We start from the raw sequence: 27627 nt of genomic DNA, 5'->3' as shown, positions 1-27627 counted from the left end.
AGGCGTAGGATGAAGCTGGTCTCTCCCAAGCAACCTTGCAACCAAATAACAAAGAGTCTCTTGTGTCCCCAACACACCCAATACAATGATAAATTGTATAAGTGCACTAGTTCGGCGAAGATATGGTGATACAAGTGCAATATGGATGGTAGATATAGATTTTTGTAATCTGAAAATATAAAAACAGCAAGGTAGCAAGTGGTAAAAGTGAGCACAAACGGTATTGCAATGCGTTGAAACAAGGCCTAAGGTTCATACTTTCACTAGTGTAAGTCCTCTCAACAATAATAACATAATTGGATCATATAACTATCCATCAACATGCAACAAAGAGTCACTCCAAAGTCACTAATAGCGGAGAACAAACGAAGAGATTATGGTAGGGTACGAAACCACCTCAAAGTTATCCTTTCTGATCGATCTATTCAAGAGTCTGTAGTAAAATAACACGAAGCTACTCTTTCCGTTCAATCTATCCTAGAGTTCGTACTAGAATAACACCTTAAGACACAAATCAACCAAAACCCTAATGTCACCTAGATACTCCAATGTCACCTCAAGTATCCGTGGGTACGATTATACAATATGCATCACACAATCTCAGATTCATCTATTCAATCAACACAAAGAACTTCAAAGAGTGCCCCAAAGTTCCTACCGAAGAGTCAAGACGAAAACGTGTGCCAACCCCTATGCATAAGTTCATGAGGTCACGGAACTCGCAAGTTGATCACCAAAACATACATCAAGTGGATCATGTGATATCCCATTGTCACCACAGATAAGCACATGCAAGACATACATCAAGTGTTCTCAAATCCTTAAAGACTCAATCCAATAAGATAACTTCAAAGGGAAAACTCAATTCATCACAAGAGAATAGAGGGGGAGAAACATCATAAGATCCAACTATAATAGCAAAGCTCGCGATACATCAAGATCGTACCACCTCAAGAACACGAGAGAGAGAGAGATCAAACACATAGCTACTGGTACATACCCTCAGCCCCGAGGGAGAACTACTCCCTCCTCGTCATGGTGAGTGCCGGGATGATGAATATGGCCACCGGAGAGGGATTCCCCCTCCGGCGGGGTGCCGGAACGGGTCTAGATTGGTTTTCGGTGGCTACGGAGGCTTCTGGCGGCGGAACTCCCGATCTATTCTGCTCCCTGATGTTTTTAGGGTATATGGATATATCTAGGCGAAAGAAGTCGGTCAGGGGAGCCACGAGGGGCCCACGAGGGTGGGGGCGCTCCCAGGGGGTAGGGCACGCCTCCCTGCCTTGTGGCTTCCCCGAAGCTGCCCTGACGTCTACTCCAAGTCTCCTGGATTGCTTATGTTCCAAAAATAACTCTCCCAATGATTTCATTCCGTTTGGACTCCATTTGATATTCCTTTTCTTCGAAACACTGAAATAGGCAAGAAAACAACAATTTGGGCTGGGCCTTCGGTTAATAGGTTAGTCCCAAAAATATATATAAAAGTGTATAATAAAGCCCATAAACATCCAAAACAGATAATATAATAGCATGGAACAATCAAAAATTATAGATACGTAGGAGACATATCAGCCGTCTTGCCTCGACAGCGCCACCACTAGGAGGAACAAGTGCTGGCGGTCCGCCACGAGGACGCGTCGGGATGCCACCCGGCGGCCACCAGAGTCGGGCACCCTGGCTCGTGGCTCAAGGAGCGGGGCATCCAGGCGAAGACCCTGGCGAGGTGACTGAGGACTCCTACATCCCCCAAATGATGAACCTAGAGTACGCACGAGGAGAAGGCCCCAACTCATTCCCTGAACCGGGATGGGATGGCGGAGCGCACGAGACCGGGGCCTTCCACAGGTCGCCCGGAGGCTTCGCCGCGCGGAGCAAGGCGCTATACAGAGGTAGGTCCTCTGTCGGGGGAGGCGCCGGCGAGCCATTCCCCCCGGCAGAGGGCCCGTGGTCACCGAGGGCGCCGCTAGCATCCCCTTTGCCCCTTGGCCTCGTTCTGGTTCCCAGATGCCCCAACGGTGGTCGATGGTGGCGCAGGGCGGGCCCCTTGTCTGGCGATATGAAGCAAGGCTCACGCCTGTGAAGGTCTCCGCTCGTGACACTCTCACGTAATAATGAGTGGGGCTGGACACACCCCGAAGTCTCCGGAGTGTCGCCCTCGGGCCTCGGTGGCTCCCGCCCACGTCCTAGTGGAAGTTGAAGGAAATATGTCCTAGAGGCAATAATAAAGTTATTATTTATTTCCTTATATCATGATAAATGTTTATTATTCAGGCTAGAATTGTATTAACCGGAAACATAATACATGTGTGAATACATAGACAAACAGAGTGTCACTAGTATGCCTCTACTTGACTAGCTCGTTGATCAAAGATGGTTATGTTTCCTAACCATAGACATGAGTTGTCATTTGATTAATGGGATCACATCATTAGGAGAATGATGTGATTGACTTGACCCATTCCGTTAGCATAGCACTTGATCGTTTAGTTTGTTGCTATTGCTTTCTTCATGACTTATACATGTTCCTATGACTATGAGATTATGCAACTCCCGTTTACCGGAGGAACACTTTGTGTGCTACCAAACGTCACACCATAACTGGGTGATTATAAAGGTGCTCTACAGGTGTCTCCGAAGGTACTTGTTGGGTTGGCGTATTTCGAGATTAGGATTTGTCACTCTGATTGTTGGAGAGGTATCTCTGGGCCCACTCGGTAATGCACATCACTATAAGCCTTGCAAGCATTGCAACTAATGAGTTAGTTGCGGGATGATGTGTTACGGAACGAGTAAAGAGACTTGCCGGTAACGAGATTGAACTAGGTATTGAGATACCGACGATCGAATCTCGGGCAAGTAACATACCGATGACAAAGGGAACAACGTATGTTGTTATGCGGTTTGACCGATAAAGATCTTCGTAGAATATGTAGGAGCCAATATGAGCATCCAGGTTCCTCTATTGGTTATTGACCGGAGACGTGTCTCGGTCATGTCTACATAGTTCTCGAACCCGTAGGGTCCGCACGCTTAAAGTTCGTTGACGGTTATATTATGAGTTTATGTGTTTTGATGTACCGAAGGAGTTCGGAGTCCCGGATGAGATCGGGGACATGACGAGGAGTCTCGAAATGGTCGAGACGTAAAGATCGATATATTGGACGACTATATTTGGACATCGGAAAGGTTCCGAGTGATTCGGGTATTTTCGGGAGTACCGGAGAGTTACGGGAATTCGTATTGGGCCTTAATGGGCCATACGGGAAAGGAAAGAAAGGCCTCAAAGGGTGGCCGCACCCCTCCCCATGGGCTGGTCCGAATTGGACTAGGGAGGGGGGGCGCCCCCTTCCTTCCTTCTCCTTTTCCCTTTCCTTTCCTTCCCTCCTACTCCTACTACTTGGAAGGGCTCCTAGTTCTACTAGGAAAGGGGGAATCCCACTCCCGGTGGGAGTAGGACTCCCCTAGGGCGCGCCATAGAGAGGGCCGGCCCTCCCCCTCCTCCACTCCTTTATATACGGGGGCAGGCGGCACCCCAAAGACACACAATTGATCTCTTGATCTCTTAGCCGTGTGCGGTGCCCCCCTCCACCATAATCCACCTCGATCATATCGTAGCGGTGCTTAGGCGAAGTCCTGCGTTGGTAGAACATCATCATCATCACCACACCGTCGTGCTGACGAAACTCTCCCTCAACACTCGGCTAGATCGGAGTTTGAGGGACGTCATCGAGTTGAACGTGTGCAGAACTCGGAGGTGCCGTGCGTTCGGTACTTGATCGGTCGGATCGTGAAGACATACGACTACATCAACCGCGTTGTGCTAACGCTTCCACTTTCGATCTACGAGGGTACATGGACAACACTCTCCCCACTCGTTGCTATGCATCACCATGATCTTGCGTGTGCGTAGGAAACTTTTTTGAAATTACTACATTCCCCAACAGTGGCATCCGAGCCAGGTTTTATGCGTTGATGTAATATGCACGAGTAGAACACAAGTGAGTTGTGGGCGATATAAGTCATACTGCTTACCAGCATGTCACACTTTGGTTCGGCGGTATTGTTGGATGAAGCGGCCCGGACTGACATTATGCGTACGCTTACGCGAGACTGGTTTTACTGCCGTGCTACGCACACAGGTGACTAGCAGGTGTCAGTTTCTCCAACTTTAGTTGAACCGAGTGTGGCTACGCTCGGTCCTTGCGAAGGTTAAAACAGCACCAACTTGACAAACTATCGTTGTGGTTTTGATGCGTAGGTAAGAACAGTTCTTGCTAAACCCGTAGCAGCCACGTAAAACTTGCAACAACAAAGTAGAGGACGTCTAACTTGTTTTTGCAGGGCATGTTGTGATGTGATATGGTCAAGACGTGATGAGATATAAGTTGTTGTATAAGATGATCATGTTTTGTTGAAGTTATCGGCAACTGGCAGAAGCCTTATGGTTGTCTCTTTATTGCATAAGATGCAAGCGCCAAATAATTGCTTTACTTTATCGCCATGCGACGACACATTGATATAGATCAAGATGATGGAGATCATGGTGTCATGCCGGTGACGATGGAAATCATGACGATGCTTTGGAGATGGAGATCAAAGGCACAAGATGATGATGGCCATATCATGTCACATATTTTGATTGCATGTGATGTTTATCTTTTATGCATCTTATTTTGCTTAGTTCGACGGTAGCTTTATAAGATGATCTCTCACTAAATTTCAAGATAAAAAGTGTTCTCCCTGAGTATGCACCGTTGCCAAAGTTCGTCGTGCCCACACACCACGTGATGATCGGGTGTGTTAAGCTCTACGTCCATCTACAACGGGTGCAAGCCAGTTTTGCACACGCAGAATACTCAGGTTAAACTTGACGAGCCTAGCATATGCAGATATGGCCTCGGAACACTGAGACCGAAAGGTCGAGCGTGAATCATATAGTAGATATGATCAACATAGTGATGTTCACCATTGAAAACTACTCCATTTCACGTGATGATCGGTTATGGTTTAGTTGATTTGGATCACGTGATCACTTAGAAGATTAGAGGGATGCCTTTCTAAGTGGGAGTTCTTAATTAATATGATTAATTGAACTTTAATTTATCATGAACTTAGTCCTGGTAGTATTAGCATATCTATGTTGTAGATCAATAGCTCACGATGTTGCTCCCCGTTTAATTTTTATATGTTCCTAGAGAAAACTAAGTTGAAGAATGTTAGTAGCAATGATGCGGATTGGATCCGTGATCTGAGGTTTATCCTCATTGCTGCACAGAAGAATTATGTCCTTGATGCACCGCTAGGTGAGTGACCTATTGCAGGAGCAGATGCAGACGTTATGAACGTTTGGCTAGCTCAATATGATGACTACTTGATAGTTTAGTGCAACATGCTTAACAGCTTAGAATCGGGACTTCAAAGACGTTTTGAACGTCATGGATCATATAAGATGTTCCAGGAGTTGAAGTTAATATTTCAAGCAAATACCCGAGTTGATAGATATGAAGTCTCCAACAAGTTCTATAGCTAAAAGATGGAGGAGAATAGCTCAAGCAGTGAGCATGTGCTCAGATTGTCTGGGTACTACAATCGCTTGAATCAAGTGGGAGTTAATCTTCTAGATAAAATAGTGATTGACAGAATTCTCTAGTCACCATCACCAAGTTAGTAGAACTTCGTGATGAACTATAGTATGCAAGGGATGACGTAAATGATTCCCGAGCTTTTCATGATGATGAAATCGATGAAGGTAGAAATCAATAAAGAGCATCAAGTGTTGATGATTAACAAGACCACTAGTTACAAGAAAAGGGCCAAGGGAAAGAAAGGGAACTTCAAGAAGAACGGCAAGCAAGTTGCTGCTCAAGTGAAGAAGCCCAAGTCTGGACCTAAGCCTGAGACTAAGTGCTTCTACTGCAAAGGGACTGGTCATTGGAAGCGGAAATACCCTGAATGTCTAGTGGATAAGAAAGATGGCAAAGTGAACAAGGGTATATTTGATATATAAGTTATTGATGTGTACTTTACTAGTGTTTATAGCAACCCCTTGGTATTTGATACTGTTTCAGTTGCTAAGAATAGTAACTCGAAATGGGAGTTGCAGAATGAACAGAGACTAGTTAAGGGTGAAGTGACGATGTGTATTGGAAATGGTTCCAAGATTGATATGATCATCATCACACACTCCCTATACTTTCGGGATTAGTGTTAAACCTAAAATAAATGTTATTTAGTGTTTGCGTTGAGCATGAATATGATTGGATCATGTTTATTGCAATACAGTTATTCATTTAAGTAAGAGAATAAATTGTTGTTCTGTTTACAAATAAAACCTTATATGGTTACACACCCAATGAAAATGGTTCGTTGGATCTCGATCGTAGTGATACACATATTCATAATATTGAAACCAAAGGATGCAAAGTTAATAATGATAGTGCAACTTATTTGTGGCACTGTCGTTTAGGTCATATTGGTGTAAAGCGCATGAAGAAACTCCATGCTGATGGACTTTTGGAATCACTCGATTATGAATCACTTGATGCTTGTGAACCATGCCTCATGGGCAAGATGACTAAGACTCCGTTCTCCGGAACAATGGAGTGAGCAACTGACCTATTGGAAATAATACATACTGATGTATGCGGTCCGATGAGTGTTAAGGCTCACGGCAAGTATCGTTATTTTCTGACCTTCACAGATGATTTGAGCAGATATGGGTATATCTACTTAATGAAACACAAGTCTGAAAAATTCGAAAAGTTCAAAGAATTTCAGAGTGAAGTGGAGAATCATCGTAACAAGAAAATGGAAGTTTCTACGATATGATCATAGAGGTAAAATATTTGAGGTAAGAGTTTGGCCTTCAGTTAAAACAATGTGAAATAGTTTCACTACTCACGCCACCTGGAACACCACAGTGTAATGGTGTGTCTGAATGTCATAATCGTACTTTATTAGATATGGTGCGATCTATGATGTCTCTTACCGATCTACCACTATCGTTTTGGGGTTATGCATTAGAGACAACTGCATTCATGTTAAATAGGGCACCATCTAAATCCGTTGAGATGACACCGTATGGACTATGGTTTGGCAACAAACCTAAGGTATCGTTTCTTAAAGTTTGGGGCTGCGATGCTTATATGAAAAAGTTTCATCCTGATAAGCTCAAACCCAAATCGGAGAAATGTGTCTTCATAGGATACCCAAAGGAGACTGTTGGGTACACCTTCTATCACAGATCCGAAGGCAAGACTTTTCTTGCTAAATTAGGAGTCTTTATAGAGAAGGAGTTTCTCTCAAAAGAAGTGAGTGGGAGGAAAGTAGAACTTGATGAGGTAGCTGTACCTGCTCCCTTATTGGAAAGTAGTTCATCACAGAAATATGTTCCTGTGACTACTACACCAATTAGTGAGGAAGCTAATGATGAAGATCATGTAACTTTAGATCAAGTTACTACCGAAACCTCGTAGGTAAACCAGAGTGAGATCTGCACCAGAGTGGTACGGTAATCCTGTTCTAGAGGTCATGTTACTTGACCATGACGAGCCTACGAACTATGATGAAGCGATGATGAGCCCAGATTCCGCGAAATGGCTTGAGGCCATGAAATCTGAGATGAGATCCATGTATGAGAACAAAGTATGGACTTTGATTGACTTGCCCAATGATCGGCGAGCCATTGAGATTAAATGGATCTTCAAGAGGAACACAGACGCTGATAGTAGTGTTACTATCTACAAAGCTAGAATTGTCGCAAAAAGGTTTTCGACAAGTTCAAGGTGTTAACTACGATGAGAGTTCCTCACTCGTATCTATGCTTAAGTCTGTCCGAATCATGTTAGCAATTGCCGCATTTTATGAAATCTGGCAAATGGATAAACAAAACTGCATTCTTTAATGGATTTATTAAAGAAGAGTTGTGTATGATGCAACCAGAAGGTTTTGTCAATCCTAAAGGTACTAACAAAATATGCAAGCTCCAGCGATCCATCTATGGACGGGTGCAAGCATCTCGGAGTTGGAATATACGCTTTGATAAGTTGATCAAAGCATATAGTTTTATACAGACTTGCGGTGAAGTCTGTATTTACAAGAAAGTGAGTGGGAGCACTATAACATTTCTGATAAGTATATGTGAATGACATATTGTTGATCGGAGATAATGTAGAATTATTCTGCAAAGCCTAAAGGAATGTTTGAAAGGAGTTTTTCAAAGAAAGACCTCGGTGAAGCTGCTTACATATTGAGCATCAAGATCTATATAGATAGATCAAGACGCTTGATAAGTTTTTCACTGAGTACATACCTTGACAAGATTTTGAAGTAGTTCAAAATGGAACAGTCAAAGAAGGAGTTCTTGCCTGTGTTACAAGGTGTGAAGTCGAGTAAGACTCAAAACCGGACCACGACAGAAGATAGAGAGAGAATGAAAGTCATTCCCTATGCCTCAGCCATAGGTTCTATAAAGTATGCCATGCTGTGTACCAGACCTATTGTATACCCTACCCTGAGTTTGGTAAGGGAATACAATAGTGATCTAGGAGTAGATCACTGGACATTGGTCAAAATTATCCTTAATGGAATAAGGATATGTTTCTCGATTATGGAAGTGACAAAAGGTTCGTCGTAAAGGGTTATGTCGATGCAAATTTTGACACTGATCCAGATGACTCTAAATCTCAATCTGGATACATATTGAAAGTGGGAGCAATTAGCTAGAGTAGCTCCATGCAGAGCATTGTTGACATAGAAATTTGCAAAATACTTACGGATCTGAATGTGGCAGACCCGTTAACTAAACTTCTCTCACAAGCAAAGCATGATCACACCTTAGTACTCTTTGGGTGTTAATCCCATAGCGATGTGAACTAGATTGTTGACTCTAGTAAACCCTTTGGGTGTTGGTCACATGTCGATGTGAACTATGGGTGTTAATCACATGGTGATGTGAACTATTGGTATTAAATCACATGGCGATGTGAACTAGATTATTGACTCTAGTGCAAGTGGGAGACTGAAGGAAATATGCCCTAGAGGCAATAATAAAGTTTTTATTTATTTCCTTATATCATGATAAATGTTTATTATTCATGCTAGAATTGTATTAACCGGAAACATAATACATGTGTGAATACATAGACAAATAGAGTGTCACTAGTATGCCTCTACTTGACTAGCTCGTTGATCAAAGATGGTTATGTTTCCTAACCATAGAAATGAGTTGTCATTTGATTAATGGGATCACATCATTAGGAGAATGATGTGATTGACTTGACCCATTCCGTTAGCATAGCACTTGATCGTTTAGTTTGTTGCTATTGCTTTCTTCATGACTTATACATGTTCCTATGACTATGAGATTATGCAACTCCCGTTTACCGGAGGAACACTTTGTGTGCTACCAAACGTCACAACGTAACTGGGTGATTATAAAGGTGTTCTACAGGTGTCTCCGAAGGTACTTGTTGGGTTGGCATATTTCGAGATTAGGATTTGTCACTCCGATTGTCAGAGAGGTATCTCTGGGCCCACTCGGTAATGCACATCACTATAAGCCTTGCAAGCATTGCAACTAATGAGTTAGTTGCGGGATGATGTGTTACGGAACGAGTAAAGAGACTTGTCGGTAACGAGATTGAACTAGGTATTGAGATACCGACGATCGAATCTCGGGCAAGTAACATACCGATGACAAAGGGAACAACGTATGTTGTTATGCGGTTTGACCGATAAAGATCTTCGTAGAATATGTAGGAGCCAATATGAGCATCCAGGTTCCGCTATTGGTTATTGACTGGAGACGTGTCTCGGTCATGTCTACATAGTTCTCGAACCCGTAGGGTCCGCATGCTTAAAGTTCGTTGACGGTTATATTATGAGTTTATGTGTTTTGATATACCAAAGGAGTTCAGAGTCCCGGATGAGATCGGGGACATGACAAGGAGTCTCGAAATGGTCGAGACGTAAAGATCGACTATATTTGGACATCAGAAAGGTTCCGAGTGACTCGGGTATTTTCGGGAGTACCGGGGAGTTACGGGAATTCGTATTGGGCCTTAATGGGCCATACGGGAAAGGAGAGAAAGGCCTCAAAGGGTGGCCGCACCCCTCCCCATGGGCTGGTCCGAATTGGACTAGGGACGGGGGCCGCCCCCTTCCTTCCTTCTCCTTTTCCCTTTCCTTTCCTTCCCTCCTACTCCTACTACTTGGAAGGGCTCCTAGTTCTACTAGGAAAGGGGGAATCCTACTCCCGGTGGGAGTAGGACTCCCCTAGGGCGCGCCATAGAGAGGGCCGGCCCTCCCCCTCCTCCACTCCTTTATATACGGGGGCAGGGGGCACCCCAAAGACACACAATTGATCTCTTGATCTCTTAGCCGTGTGCGGTGCCCCCCTCCACCATAATCCACCTCGATCATATCGTAGCAGTGCTTAGGCGAAGCCCTGCATCGGTAGAATATCATCATCATCACCACGCCGTCGTGCTGACAAAACTCTCCCTCAACACTCGGCTGGATCGGAGTTCGAGGGACGCCATCGAGTTGAACGTGTGTAGAACTCGGAGGTGCCGTGTGTTCGGTACTTGATCGGTCGGATTGTGAAGACGTACGACTACATCAACCGCGTTGTGCTAACGCTTCCGCTTTCGGTCTACGAGGGTACGTGGACAACACTCTCCCCTCTCGTTGCTATGCATCACCATGATCTTGCGTGTGCGTAGGATTTTTTTGAAATTACTACGTTCCCCAACAGAAGCACCATGCTCCGCGCTGGCCGTCGACACTGTCCCACAATGACTATGCTCATAGCCAATGAAAGCACTTAGCTCCACGCTGGTGGACGACAAGAAGACTAGCTAGGTGCCGGACGCGGCCATTTTCTTTCCTTCGCTTTTCTGTAACTCAATTCAACGCCCTTTTGGATTGAACTCGAAGTCCTTTTTTGTTGCCAAGAATGGGGGGAGTTTTCTTTGGTCTCTGCCAGTTTTATTTTATTTTGGTTGCATGCCCTATTTCTTTTGAGGCTCATGCCACCAACCCTTCGGCTCGGGAGTCGGACGGCCGGTGACTCTAGGCATGCCCGGGCGATCTCGATAGGACCCCCTCGGGGCAAGAGCGTACGCGCTGCAAGATTGCTGCGTACGCATTTTGTCGCGGTCTGCAGGGCGCTCCTGGCGTGGCTCTCTCCGGATCCTCAGGAGGCCCAGGGCCCGGGAGCCCCTAGGGGCTTACCTCAGGAGAAAGGCGCGCCAACAACCTCGCGACCCACTCAAGGCCAGCTGAAATCAAGACGAGTCACAGCGACGACCCTACCAAAGGGCCTGCGAGCTCGCATTCCTGTTTCGACTCTAAAGCAAGAAGGATAGAACGATAATTCACATACATGAAGGACGCCCCCTCCAAAATGCTCTTACGCCCTGCGGGGTCGTGCCCAAGTCTTTGAGTGCAGATTCAAGTAAAGGACGCGGGCTCAATTGGATATGTCACTCGTAGCGTCGTCCTGGTCGCTCTCATACGCGCTGCTGATGCTGTCGCGGGCGTCCCCTTCGCTGTCATCAACCGCGCTGTCTTCGTCCGCCACGACCACCACTGCATCGTCCTTGGAGGCGAACGCCCTAACCAGGGCGTCCACGTTGTCGTCCACCCAACACGGCAGGTTATCCCGAACAGCCCCGGGCATTGGGACGATAGCGACGTCAAAGTCAAAGTTGGGGTCGAGGTTCTGGAGATGGCTGAACACGCGGGAGAACGCACTCCCAAGGAGGCTTCGGCTCCTTTCCTCAACAAGCTCATGGGCCCTTGCGGCCCAGTCCTCCAGGCGCGTCACAACTTCGGTGAAGAAACGAAGATGGCTGGCATAGTCTTCTGTGTGGGAATGAGGGGCACGCTCTTTGCAGATGGCGCCCAGGGCCAGGTTGGCCCTCACCGTGAGATCTTGGAGCATGGGAGCATGCTCGCGTTGCAACGTCTGCCGACGACACGCCTCTTCCATGTTCTGCTGCGCGAGGGATGCGGCGGCATCAACCTGCTGCTGAAGCGAGAACAGTTCAACACGAGCAGAGGTCAAGTTGGCCTGGGCAGAGGCCAGGGCCGCTGCCACGATCCTCTCGCGCTGCTTTGCCTTGTCCAACCTTGTCATGAGGGCGGTAGTCATGCCCTTAGCCTTGGCCTCCAGGAGCTTCAACTTCAGGTCTTACTCATTCGGCAAGATCTATGAGAGCCTTTACCACCCTGCGGTCGACCTCCTCCTGGATCCCGGCTTCACGCACGGCGACGGTGTCCTCAGCCAGGACCGCCTGGTGCTCCCTCGTCTCCAACCGTTCGAGCTCGAGGCTGCGCTCCGAGGCTTCCAGCAGCAACGCCTTGCTACCTCTTGAGCACCAAATTGGTTTTCCCTTGAAGAGGAAAGGGTGATGCAGTAAAGTGATAACCCACAAGTATAGGGGATTGCAACAGTTTTCGAGGATAGAGTATTCAACCCAAATTTATTGATTCAACACAAGGGGAGCCAAAGAATATTCTCAAGTATTAGCAGCTGAGTTGTCAATTCAACCACACCTGGAAACTTAATATCTGCAGCAAGGTATTTAGTAGCAAAGTAATATGATAGTAGTGGTAAAGTTGGTAAAAGGTAACGGTAGAAAAAGTAATATTTTTGGTGTTTTATAGTGATTGTAACAATAGCAACGGAAAAGTAAATAAGCGAAGAACAATATATGGAAAGCTCGTAGGCAATGGATCGGTGATAGAGAATTATGCTGGATGCGATCAATCATGTAACAATCATAACCTAGGGTGACACAGAACTAGCTCCAGTTCATCAATGTAATGTAGGCATGCATTCCGAATATAGTCATACGTGCTTATGGAAAGAACTTGCATGGCATCTTTTGTCCTACCCTCCCATGGCAGCGGGGTCCTATTGGAAACTAAGGGATATTAAGGCATCCTTTTAATAGAGTACCGGACCAAAGCATTAACACATAGTGAATACATGAACTCCTCAAACTACGGTCATCACCGGGAGTGGTCCCGACTATTGTCACTTCGGGGTTGCCGGATCATAACACATAGTAGGTGACTATAGACTTGCAAGATAGGATCAAGAACTCTCATATATTGATGAAAACATAATAGGTTCAAATCTGAAATCATGGCACCCGGGCCCTAGTGACAAGCATTAAGCATTGCAAAGTCATAGCACCATCAATCTCAGAACATAGTGGATACTCGGGATCAAACTCTAACAAAACTAACTCGATTATATGATAAATCTCATCCAACCCGTCACCGTCCAGCAAGCCTACAATGGAATTACTCACGCACGGCGGTGAGCATCATGAAATTGGTGATGGAGGAAGGTTGATGATGACGATGGCGACGGATTCCCCTCTCCGGAGCCCCGAACGGACTCCGGATGAGCCCTCCCAAGAGAGTTTCGGGCTTGGTGGCGGCTCCGTATCGTAAAATGCGATGAATCCTTCTCCCTGGTTTTTTCTCCCCAAGAGTGAATATATGGAGTCAGGGTTGAGATCGGTGGAGCGTCAGGGGGCCCACGAGGCAGGGGGTGCGCCCAAGGGGGTAGGGCGCGCCCCCACCCTCGTGGACAGGTGGAGGCCCCCCCCCGACGTGGATCTTACTTTTGGTATTTTTTATATATTCCAAAATAATTCTCCATTGATTTTCAGGTCATTCTGAGAACTTCTATTTCTGCACAAAAATAACACCATGGCAATTTTGCTGAAAACAGCATCAGTCCGGGTTAGTTCCATTCAAATCATGCAAGTTAGAGTCCAAAGCAAGGGCAACAGTGTTTGGAAAATTAGATACGACGGAGACGTATCAACTCCCCCAAGCTTAAACCTTTGCTTGTCGTCAAGCAATTCAGTTGATAAACTGAAAGTGATAAAGAAAAACTTTTACAAACTTTGTTTGCTCTTGTTGTTGTAAATATGTAAAGCCAACATTCAGGTTTTTAGCAAAGATTATGAACTAACCATATTCACAATAACACTTAGGTCCCATATTTACTCATATCAATGACATAATCAACTAGCGAGCAATAATAATAAATCTTAGAGGACAACACTTTCTCAAAACAATCATGATATGATATAACAGGATGGTATCTTGCTAGCCCTTTCTGAGACCGCAAAACATAAATGCAGAGCACCTTTAAAGATCAAGGACTGACTAGACATTGTAATTCACGGTAAAAGAGATCCAGTCAAGTCATACTCAATGTAAACTAACAGTAATGGACGCAAATGACAGCGGTGCTCTCCAACTAGTGCTTTTTAATAAGAGGATGATGACTCAACATAAAAGTAAATGGATAGGCCCTTCGCAGAGGGAAGCATGGATTTGTAGAGGTGCTAGAGCTCGGTTTTGAAACGGATATGAATAATATTTTGAGCGGTATACTTTCATTGTCAACATAACAACCGAGAGATCTCGATATCTTCCATACTACACACATTATAGCCGGTTCCCAAACAGAGTGGTAAAGTTTATACTCCCCCTCCACCAACAAGCATCAATCCATGGCTTGCTCGAAACAACGAGTGCCTCTAACTAACAAGAGTCCCCGGGGAAGTTTTGTTTGCAGTTATTTTGATTTGATTTGCATAAAGCATGGGACTGGGCATCCCGGTGACCAGCCCTTTTCTCATGAGTGAGGAGCGGAGTCCACTCCTCTTGAAAATAACCCGCCTAGCATGGAAGATACAAACAGCCCTAGTTGATACATGAGCTATCCGAGCATACAAAATAGGATGATTATTTGAAGGTTTAGAGTTTGGCACATACAAATTTACTTGGAATGGTAGGTAGATACCGTATATAGGTAGGTATGGTGGACTCATATGGAACAACTTTGGGGTTTATGGAATTGGATGCACAAGCAGTATTCCCGCTTAGTACAAGTGAAGGCTAGAAAAATACTGGGAAGCGACCAGCTAGAGAGCGACAACAGTCATGAACATGCATTAAAATTAATCAACACTGAATGCAAGCATGAGTAGGATATAATGCACCATGAACATAAATATCGTAGAGGCTATGTTGATTTTGTTTCAACTACATGCGTGAACATGTGCCAAGTCAAGCCACTCGAATCATTCAAAAGAGGATACCACCCTATCATACCACATCACAACCATTTTAATAGCATGTTGGCACGCAAGGTAAACCATTATAAGCTCCTAGCTAATTAAGCATGGCATAAGCAACTACAATCTCTAATTGTCATTGCAAACATGTTTATTCATAATAGGCTGAATCAGGAATGATGAACTAATCATATTTACAAAAACAAGAGAGGTCGAGTTCATACCAGCTTTTCTCATCTCAATAAGTTCATCATATAATCATCATTATTGCCTTTCACTTGCACGACCGAGTAGTGTGGATAATAATAATAGTGCACGTGCATTGGACTAAGCTGGAATCTGCAAGCATTCAATTCAAGAGAGAAGACAAGGTAATATGGGCTCTTTGTTAGATCAACAATAATGCATATAAGAGCCACTCAACATTTTAATCATGGTCTTCTACTCTCGACCCCCAAAGAACAAGAAAGAAATAAAACTATTTACATGGGAAAGCTCCCAATAAGCAAAAGAAGAACGAGAAATCTTTTGGGGTTTTCTTTTTAATTATTACTACTACAGCATTCAAAGTAAACTAACTAAAAGCTACAACTATTTTTTTATTTTTTATTATGGTTTATTAAACACACAAGAAGAAAGCATAAAAAGGAAAATAAACTAGCATGGATGATACAATAAAAAAGTATGAGCACCGACACCTAGCATGAGTGTGTGAACAGGAATGTAATGTCCGTGAGAGATACGTACTCCCCCAAGCTTAGGCTTTCGGCCTAAGTTGGTCTATTGCCACGGCTGGCCTGGCAGATATCCAAAGTAATAGTTGGGGTCATACTGAGAAGAATCCCCCTGGTGCCACTGGTTGGCGATCTCTTCCAGATTCCACTGATAAACAGACTACCGGTGAGGATCAAATTGTGCTTGTGGCTCTGGCTCTGTAGCTAGTGTGGGGTTTCGGTAAGCGTGAATGGCCTCCGATGGAGAAAGGTACTTGCCTGCAGATAAGTCAAACAAGGAAGGAGCAGGCAAAGTAATAGTCTCAGGGTGATTTTTATCAAATATTAGCTTGTACTTAAGCATCTTTTCCTTATTCTTAACGATAAAATCATGTGCTAACATACTCTTATATTCTAGAAAAACAGGAGGTAGCAACTTCTCTTCCTTCTCATAGTGCCTAATAGGTATGTTAAAGTGTGCAGCGAGGCATGAGGCGAAGATGCCTCCAAGGACAGGGCCCTTAGTATGGTTAAGATTTAACTGCTTTGCAACAATAGCGCCCATACTAAATGTGTCATCACGGCACAAGGCATGGCACAAAATAACAATATCAGGGGCACTAAGGTTGCCACAGTTTCCGCGACCAATTAAGCATCTACTAGCAAATATTGCGAAGTAACGTAAAACAGGAAAATGTATGCTAGTAATTCTTGCATCAGAAACTTTCCTCGTTTCCCCTACAACAATTGTATCAATAAACCCTTCCATATCGTCATGATGTGGTTCCTCTACGCTTCCCTCGAAAGGGATCAAACAAACCCGACAAAAATCACGAAGTGACATCTCCTTATGCTCATCATATAAATAAAATTCCACCGTAGGTGGTGAGCTCCTAGCATGGAAATGAAAGTTTTGCACAAAGATATTGGTGAGTAAGAGATACTGTTCACATTGGTCGTGGAGGAAGGCGATAAGGCCTGCATTCTCAGCCAACTCATAAAAATCATCATAAATCCCGACTGCTCTCAAGAAATTATCACAAGGCCATTCACACGGCCGAACTTCTATGGTGCGAGGGAGATTACATTTGGGCCTCTTATCCTCCTCACTTTGCTTATCCTTCAAGCTTCGGCTCGATGAGCCCCTCAAAAATCTCTTCATCTTTTTATGAAAATTTCTGAATTTTTTAGTAACTTCAAAATAAAAAATAAAAGTGAACCAAACTCAACTTGATAGCAACTACTCCTACAAGTGCCTAGAGACAATATCATGCATCAAAACTACTTTTGACCACATAAATTTGACATGCAAGTTCAAGAACAGGGTCACCTAAGAAGCAAAAATATGCAATGAATAAAGCACTAGAACAAAAACTAATTGGACCATTGGAGGAGTCACATACCAAAGAACAATCCCCCAAAGCAGTTTTGTGAATGGAGCTTCGAGCAAGGAGATCGAAAATGGCAGCAAGATGAGCTTGGGCTCAGGTTTGAGCTGGCTAGTGATGTTTGTGGGAGGAAGAAGGAGTATGTGGTAGCTGGAATAAGTGGAGGGGAGCCACCATGGGCCCACGAGGCAGGGGGCGCGCCTAGGGGGGTAGGGCGCGCCCTCCACCCTCGTGGCTAGGTGCTTGCTCCCCCTGCTATGTTTCCAGTGCCAGATATTCTCAAATATTCCAGAAAAAATCATATTTAAATTTCAGGGCATTTGGAGAACTTTTATTTTCGGGGTATTTTTATTGCATGGATAATTCAGAAAACAGACAGAAATTACTATTTTTGCTTTATTTAATATAAATAACAGAAAGTAAAAAGAGGATATAGAGAGTTGTGTTTTCAAAATTCATCCATCTCATGCTCATCAAAAGGAATCCACTAACAAGGTTGATCAGGTCTTGTTATCAAACTCATTCTGAATAACATGGAACCGGAGAATTTTCGAATAACACTAAGTTACCTCAACGGGGATATGCATGTCCCCAACAATAAGAATATCATATTTCTTCTTGACAGTAGGAAGAGGAAATTCAAAACCTCCAATAGTAATAGTTGAAATTTTTCCAATAGAATTGATACTGTGGACTTGAGGTTGTTTCCTCGGAAAGTGTACCGTATGCTCATTACCATTAACATGAAAAGTGACATTGCCTTTGGTGCAATCAATAACAGCCCCTGCAGTATTCAAAAAGGGTCTCCCAAGAATAATAGACATACTATCGTCCTTGGGAATATCAAGAATAACAAAGTCCGTTAAAATAGTAACGTTTGCAGCCACAACAGACACATCCTCACAAATACCGACTGGTATAGCAGTTGATTTGTCAGCCATTTGCAAAGATATTTCAGTAGGTGTAAACTTATTCAAATCAAGTCTATGATATAAAGAGAGAGGCATAACACTAACACAGGCTCCAAGATCACATAAAGCAGTTTTAACATAGTTTCTTTTAATGGAGCATGGTATAGTTGGTACTCCGGGATCTCCTAGTTTCTTAGGTATTCCACCCTTAAAAGTATAATTAGCAAGCATGGTGGAAATTTCAGCTTTCGATATCTTTCTTTTATTAGTAACAATATCTTTCATGTACTTAGCATAAGGATTCATTTTAAGCATATCAGTCAAACGCATACGCAAGAAGATAGGCCTAATCATTTCAGCAAAGCGCTCAAAATCCTCATCATCCTTTTTCTTGGATGGTTTAGGAGGAAAAGGCATGGGTTTCTGAACCCATGGTTCTCTTTCTTTACCATGCTTCCTAGCAACAAAGTCTCTCTTATCATAACGTTGATTCTTTGATTGTGGGTTATCAAGATCAACAGCAGGTTCAATCTCTACTTCATTGTCATTACTAGGTTGAGCATCAACATGAACATCATTATTAACATTATCACTGGGTTCATGCTCATTACCAGATTGTGTTTCAGCATCAGAAATAGAGATATCATTGGGATTCTCAGGTGTGTCAATAACAGGTTCACTAGAAGCATGCAAAGTCCTATCATTTTTCTTTTTCTTCCTCTTAGAAGGACTAGGTGCATCAACATTATTTCTCTAATAATCTTGCTCAATTATCTTAGGATGGCCCGCAGGATACAGAGGTTCCTGATTCATTTGACCACCTCTAGTCATAACTCTAACAACATTATCATTTTTCTTACTATTTAATTCATTGAGCAAATCATTCTGAGCTTTAAGTACTTGTTCTACTTCAGTGGTAACCATAGAAGCATGTTTACTAATAAGTTTTAGTTCACCTTTAACATTAGCCATATAATCACTCAAGTGTTCAATCATATAAGCATTATGTTTCAATTGTCTACCAACATAAGCATTAAAATCTTCTTGCTTAACCATAAAGTTATCAAACTCATCTAAGCATTGGCTAGCAAACTTAGTAGGAGGGATTTCAGCCTTATCATGTCTATAGAGAGAATTTGCCTTTACTACCTGGGTCGGGTTATCAAGACCATGTATTTCTTCAACAGGCGGTAAATTAAGACCATGTATTTCTTCAACATGCGGTAAAATTTTAACATCTTCAGCTTTAATACTTTTTCTTTCATAGATTTCTTTGCCTCTTGCATATCTTTAGGACTGAGAAATAGAATACCCCTTTTCTTCGGAGTTGGCTCAGGAGTTGGTTCAGGAATTGGATAAGGGATTAGATCAGGAAGGGTCCAATTATTTTCATTACTCAACATATTATTCAATAGAATTTCAGCTTCATCAATAGTTCTTTCCCTGAAAACACAACCAACACAACTATCCAGGTGGTCTCTGGAAGCATCGGTTAGTCCATTATAAAAGATATCAAGTAACACTACAAAAAAAATACACTTCTGTGATGATACGGGTTTGTCACAGTAGGTCGCATTTTTTGTCATGCATGTACATCCATGACGATTTTATGACAGAATCAAGATAGCCATACCTGTGCTGTCGTAGAAGTGTTCCATGACATTACCAAAATTATCATCACGGAAGTGTCCACTTCCATGAAGATAAATCGCGCATCACAGAAGTGCTTTCGTCAAGGGTGACCGACACGTGGCATCCACCGTAACGGAACGCCGTTAAGCTATCGGGTCGGGTTTTGTATCCGATAACCCGTTAACAACCGCGACCAATGGGGATTTTCCATGTGTAAAATCATCATTGGCTGGAGGAAACACGTGTCGGCTCACCGTTGGGACATATGTCATCCGCTCATTGGACCGAAGGCGCCTATGATATGGAGACACGTGGCACGGCCCAACAGAGGCCCATTCCTGTGAAAAGGCCGACCCGTTTGACTTGGTCAAAAGGTGGTGGGCCGGCCCATGGAAAGCCTGTTAACGGCCTGTTCGCATATAGCCCACTTACAGCCTGCTAACCCAGGGCCCGTTACGCCCTATCCGAATTAGGCTCAGTAGCGTCATCTGGGCCGTCCAATATGATTTAGCCTGTTTTAACTTCTGACCCATGTGTGGCCCATGACTTCTTTCGGCCCATATGAGGACCTTTGTAGCTCTTGGCCCATTAACGGCCCGTGGTGAAACTGGCCCGTAATGAATAGTGTATCACTTTATACCCATTAATGGCCCATTATTCCATTGGGCCGTTTCCACCCCAAGTTATCTTTCGGCCTTCTCAGGGCCCATTGATTCTTGGGCTCATTTGAAGCATTCGGTTACATACGGCCCGTTACTGTCATTTTCTGCTTGTGGGCCAAATTCAGCCCATCGTTACAGTCGGCCCGTTTGCGGACCGTTAATACGTTGGGCCGTTTTCATGTAAAAAAACCCGTTGGGCTGTTTTCATAGAGTTATCAAATATGGCCTATTAACGACCTGTTATGGTCCACAAATAGTACGACCCATGATTGGCGAAATGATGATACGCCCCGTAGAAGGCCCATGGATCCTACGGCCCGTATGAGGCCCATGGATAGTACGGCCCGTAGAAGGCCCATGGATCGTACGACCCATAGAAGGCCCAAGGACCCTACGGCCCATAGAAGGCCCATGGACCCTAAGGCCCGTATAGAAGGCCGATGGATCCTACGGCCGGACGAAGGCCCATGGATCATACGGCCTGCATGAGGCCCATGGTTACAACAATCTGTGTGTTGCCATGATTATTTTGGCCTAGTTACCAAAAATAGGCTATTGTGGCCACTAGAAAAAAACAGAAAAAGAACTGCAGTGACTACAAGCAAAGAACTAAACAATACAATAAGGAAATAAATAAGCAAGCAATTAACGCTAGCCTATTACCGCTATTACACATATTACATCCACTGGGCATCAAAGTTCGCCACCAGTGCAAATATAGGGAACAAAGCAGCACATTACATACATTGGCCGTCAAAATTGGCCACCGGTGCAAATAAATGCGGTAGCAAAACAAGAGCATAACTGAAACAACTTCAGAAGAGCTCAAGAAATGTTATCCTGGGTATCCACCATGCTGGCAATAAGCTTAGCAAGCTGATTAACTTTGTCCTGTTTGGCGCTAAAATCCTCCAACGCTTGTTGTTGCACCAGAAAGTACATATCTGAATGCTCCAGGGACTTCCGCAGTCCTTCCGCTTCTTGTCGCAGCACAGCTGATCAATGTCTTTAAGCTTGTAGTTGAGACTCAAGAAACCGAACTGATTCAGACAGTGAGTTTGAATAGCTTGTGCAAGCGGTAGTGGCCAGTAACTCGATCACTAAACCAAGACAGGACTTTGGGGTTGTCTTGCTGTCTTCAAGATAGTCTTCCTGAGCGGTTTTATCAGCTTTGTTGGAGACCAACAAGGATGTGTCACTATCTTGAACCTTATCTGCATTACTTCCTTTACTATTGCTTAATAAGGCACTCTTCCCCAATATTCTGTCAGCATTCTAAAAGAAGAAACAAGTAGATACATAACAAGTTTAGCATGTACTAGTATATGAAACTCATTTCGGTGAACCAGTTCATTAGTAAGGTGGACAGGATTAAACTACCAAGTCTTCTATTGCCAATACTAGTACATAATAAAAGCATCAAACAAACATATATCTATGTCCTATGGTCACTGCATTGCCTTGCCAAATCAAAATAGAGACACAGTTCAAATCATATCAGTTCAAGACAAAGCAGCAGTGAAAGAATACAAAGCGTGGGAAACTACACGGCACAACAAGATTTCAGATGGGTACCACGGGTCTACATGTACAACAACACTATTGGCTTTGTTGTGATGCTAGTAATGTGCATGATATGAAAGTCAATTGTATACACAATTGAAATTGAAATCAACAGAGCTATTGATAAGAGCAAACCTATTAAAGAAACATGCGTGAACATACCTGCTGTGCCATTGGAGTTTCGATTGGATCCTTCAATTTAAAAATAAGTTTGTATGAGTAAATATAGTGATACAAGAGCAAAGCAATCATAGTTAAAAAAAGGCGTGCCTAAGGGCATCTCCAGCCGTTGGCCCCCCAGGGGGCGCCTAAAATCGCCGCCTGGGGGTGAGCCGGCGCAAAAATTGGGCCTGGGGGCAAGTTGGTCCCCAGCCGCCGGCCCCAGGGCCGCCCCCAGGCACGTTTTAAAATAAAAGAAGTTCGGCGAAGTTCGGCTTAAAAACGATAAAATTCGGCCAAACACGATAAATTTCGGCACATTTCGGCGAAGTTCGCGGATTTTCATTACATAGCACATATACATAAACTAATCTAAAGGAAAAACTGGCTGAAGTCGCCGCCGTCGCCGCCATCATCATCGTCGGCCTTCTCCTCCTTGACGCGGGCGCCCCTGCTGGACCCCTGCCCGGCGTCGCCATGGCGGACTGGTGGCGGCGCATCATCGTCGTCGTCGTCGCTGTCGCAGATGACGACGACTCCGCCTTCGTCGCGGCCGCGTCGACGCTCCGCGAAGCGAAGCAGGGCGGTGCACTGGCGCTCCTTCGCCTTCCCCAGGCGCTCCTTCTCCATCGCTGTGGAGTCCCTGCGCGCCCATTCCAGGGCCGCGTCGTCGTCGTCGAGCTCCGTCGTCACCGGCGCGAGCCCCGGCTCCATCTTCACCGGCGCGAGCCCCGGCTCCGTCTTTGGCTTGACGAAGCGCGGAGGAGGAGCCGACGAGTAGGCATGCCGGCCGCCCTCGTTGATGACGATGCTGGCGCTGCGAGTGCGCAGGCCGAGCGGCGTCTCCACCACGGGCTCGGCCTTGACGCCGAGCAGAGCCAGAGTGCCGGAGGAGTGCGATGAAGATCGGGAGGAGGAAGAAGAGGAGGAGGACCCGAACCTCCTTGGCGCCCATGGCCCGACGGGTCGGTGCTGCGCCGGGGCGGCCGCCCTCGCCGGGTACGCCAACGGCGGGTTGTTGCCGCCCTCGAGGTATGTCAGCACGCCCTCGAGTGTGCGGCCGGGGACGCCCCACCACAGGTGGCGCCCCTCGCTGTTCTGCCGGCCGCCGACCACCAGCGCGCCGTTGGTGGACGCCAAGCGCTGCTGCTGGCGGCGCTCGAAATACGCTGCCCAAGCCGCGTGGTTGTCGGCGGCGTACTGGGGGAGGGAGAGTTGGACGTCGGTGAGGGAGGTGCGCACGACCTCAACTTCCTCGGCGAAGTACTTCGGCTTCGCCATGGCGTCGGGCAACGGGGGAATGGGCACTCCCCCGACGCTGAGCCTCCAACCCGTCGGTTCGGCGCGCATGTCCGGCGGCGCCGGGATGTTCGCCTGGAACAGGAGCCAGGACTCCTGTTCGCGGAGCGAACGGCGGCCGAAGCCGTTGGCCGCCGTCTCATCTCCGGGGTAGTGTTCCGCCATGGCGACGGGCTCGGGAGAGGTAGAGAGATAGAGGGAGGGGCTGGGCGGCGGCGCTCGGGAGAGGTAGGGAGAGGGAGGAGCTGGGTGGCGGCGAGGGGCGGGGCTGATGTGGCCACAGGCGAGTGCAGGCCACCGGCTATATAGCCGCGCCGCACCCATGTGTACGCGTGCGAGGGAGGGGAGGCATCGGTGCGTCGTCCCGTGACGCGCCACCCGTGAGGAATCAATGGCAAGGCTGACCGGAGGCAGCTTTGCCATTGATTCCTCGCGGGAATCGAGGCCGTTGGGGGAAGATGAGGCGCCGTGTCGCTGAAGCGGCGGGCCCGCGGCTGTTTTGCGCCAAAACAGTTCGCCCCGGCGCCCCCGGGCGCCCCCCAGCGCGCCGGGTTCGGCCTGGGTCCGCCGGCGCTATTTTCTGCCTAGGCCGGCAAAAATCGGCTCCTGGGGGCGCGACTGGGCCATTTTTTTGCCGCCGGCGCGAAAAAATCGTCTGGGGAGGCCTTCCTGGGGGCGCGGCTGGAGATGCCCTAAGCGAGCGCTTAAGCGCGCCTAGGCTCTAGGCGTTGGCAAAACGCATTGCGCATAACTACGCATAATCTTTGCATAACCGCGCATAAGCATGCGCTTTGGTCAGTAAAGCGCAAGGCGGTGGCAAAACACACAATTAACGCCTGGTGCTTTTTTGAACTATGATAGCAATGGAATATTAAATTAGAACAGTTGTTCTTCAGGTTTAGGCACTTGTTCTACATGAACAGAGTACAATAAGACACAAGAATATAATACTTAAAAATAGAAAATGAGCTCATAGACCTTACCACATTCTTGGTTCGGGACCAGTACAGAACAAGGTGTTCCCAGTCATCGTCTAGTAAATGTGTCTCAGGAGAACATAAGGGAATTTGATGAGTTTGTTTGCCGGTGAAGTACGTTTTCTTCAGGTAATTCCGATACTGCAACCAAGCATTCTTGAAGATAGCAGAGGTATTAGCACAGGTTACCTCATCCTGAGTTTCCAAATTGGTCCTTCTCTATAGAGAAAAATGGGAAATTTTGTTGTATTATAACCATCATGGAGGTAGGATGTATGGGACAAAGCAAAGTCATTGCCATGAATAACATTACTTACACATAACTCCTGGACAAACACCTGCAATTGGCATTTTCCTTCATCTTCAGTATAATATTTCCAAGATGGGAAGATACACACATACGATTTACCAACATCAAATGTGATAGATGCTAAACTACGACTAGCCGGTTGTGCTTCCTCCACAGGAATAGGCGTACTAACTGGTGGAGTTGGGGTTCGCCGTGATAGTACTGGCCCTTTGGGCATAAGGATGGCAATGAGTCGGGTTTGGATCGGGTTGAACAATATCAAATCCATATCCATGAAGATAGTCTTTGCCCGCCCATGAAAAAGTCCATGGGTGAAAAATTGTGTCCATGTCCAAATCCGATGGATATCCATACCCACTGGATATCCATTGGGTCCTCTCGAGACATATAAATAAGACATAACACAATATTAACATAAACTCTTACATTCTTCACCTCGTGGCAGGCTAGGCTTCACTTATGGTAAATCAACATCCACTAACAACCTAAGATCATTTAGTATTTTTCTAACATATGAGAATGATGAGTCATTTAAGAAGGAGGTAAAAATAAGGGAAGGGGTGTTGGAGTATGTTACGGAGGGGATTGAATGTCAACTAATAAAAGTTACGATGGGGATTGTGTAATTTCTTATGCATGTTTTAGATTAAAAAAGTGTAAAATTGTTGTGGGGCATATGACCGTGGGGCAAGGATAGCAAATTTTCCTCCATTAAGTCATACTGTCGGGTCGGGTTTGGGTATATCCATGGGTACAAGATTATATCCATGCCCTATCCACGAACAATCGGGGCGGGTTTGGGCGCCTCCCATGGACACAAAAGCATATCCAAACCCTATCCATTTGGGTCGGATATCCATGGATATCCATGTCCATGGATAAAATTGCCATCCTTATTTGGGCACTGGAGCCGCCTTACTAACTGCTCTTGTTTGGGACCTCTATGGTGGAGATGGTGCTGTGTCAACAGGAACTGGGTTACTATCGGCTGGGGTTGGGGTTAGATTGCTGAAGCTGGTTCTCTGTCCATCGCAGTAGGGGTACAATCTGCGAGAGTTTGGGTTATGTGTGGTAGGGCTGGTTCTTGTGCATGTACAACCGGGGTGCTATCTCCACCAAGAGGTAGCACTGTTTTATTTGAAGACCGTGTTTTTAGTCCGCTAGATACTGGCATCACCCGCTCCAATTCAAATGGCTGATAAACAGGAAACATAGTTGAATGTATAGACATTGTATGAGAGACAGATGCAATAGATAGTGTGGAAAAAAGAGGGCATGAAATAGTTGACATGTATATTGTTTAACTAAAACAGATAGCATGACATAATTTCACATATATGATGTCTATCTAAACTGGATAGCATAGCATAACATAATTCAAAGATATGATGAATAACTAAACATGATCGCATGACATAATTCACCTACATGTTATCTAAGTAATCAGGATCGCATCATTTAATTCACATATGTGATTTATATGCTAAACATAGGGCATTCGATATGATGTCTGAACTAAGAACATGGTGTTGAATATTGTGTATATGATGTCTAAACTATGCAATGCAAGACACCGTATGCATGATATGAGCAGTATAACCATGCCAAGTTAGAGCATACACCTCCGTGGGGGAATAGGACTGGTCATCTGTCTCTGAATCCATCTCCGAGGAGCTATCGGGACCCAACAAGAGATCTGCTTCGACAGGTAGCACTGTCTGCTCTGAAGGCCTTGTTTTCACTCCAGATTTTTCCATCTCCCACCCAAATGGCTGATTCACAGGAAGAGTAGTTCAATGTACAAACATTGTCAACAAATGGAAATGTAATGAATAAAAGGATGGGCAAGATATCATTCAAATATATGATGCCTGGTTAAACAGGATGGCATTGCACATTTCACATATATTATGGCTGGCTAAAAGACATGAGACTGCATAATTCCTATATACAATATAGAAACTAAACAGGTGGCATTACAGAACATGTCAAAACTAAGCAGATGACATATATGATGTCAAAAGTAGGCACTGCAAGGCAACATATGCATGATATGACTAACATCATCATGCCAAGGTAGAGCAAACACCTTGGGAGGGGGGGTAAATAGGAGTGGTCAGCGGCGTTTGAATCCGCCTCAGAATAGACATCTTCCTATGGATTACAATCTGGAGAGGGGTGGGGAGGGTTTGCCATTGAACCCACCATGGAGCGATGTCTGCATGACATTGTATTGCCGCGCAAAACTCTTCTCTTTTTCTCTACATGTTCAGCATGACTGTGTACAATATCTGACATGCATACGAAAAAAATATGGTGAGATTATGTAAGGAGAGCATGCAGAAATTTAGAGTGATGGTAACAACCAGTGGATCGACATTTTTCCATTGAACCAAAATAGCCCTAATGGATCGACGTGAATGTATAGTAATAAGTGATGCAACAAGTGTACAACCTTTTTGTCCTAGCCGTGTCGACCTCAGCATCATTGGGTTGGTCGCTGAAGCAGTTGAGGTAGAGGTGGCTGTCAGAGGTGTGGGGGAAGATCTGAGGAATCTGTAGACGGTGTCCAGGGCATTGCTCTGTTGTGATGGATCGTTCTGTCGTTGGAGCAGCTCCGGTGAGCCGTAAGACGTCAAGGCTGAAGCAACAAAAGACAGACATCGTCAATCTCAAGTGGGATTCTAATAGCATCTCCAATAGATGATGTAAAATGGATGTAAAATTAACATCACCAAAAACCACCTGACTACAACAGATGAGGTAAAAACTGTTGACTCTGAACTTAACTGTCGAACTGAAATTTATTGTGGAATCTGAATGCTATTGTCGAAACTGAATGCAATGGTAGCAGAGAGGCACTTGACATGTAGTTTAGGGAGGGCCTATAGTTCATCTTC

The sequence above is a fragment of the Triticum aestivum genome, chromosome 5A, assembly GCF_018294505.1.
Source record: "Triticum aestivum cultivar Chinese Spring chromosome 5A, IWGSC CS RefSeq v2.1, whole genome shotgun sequence".
Taxonomy (NCBI): Eukaryota; Viridiplantae; Streptophyta; class Magnoliopsida; order Poales; family Poaceae; genus Triticum; species Triticum aestivum.
Note: the sequence above shows the minus strand (reverse complement) of the source record.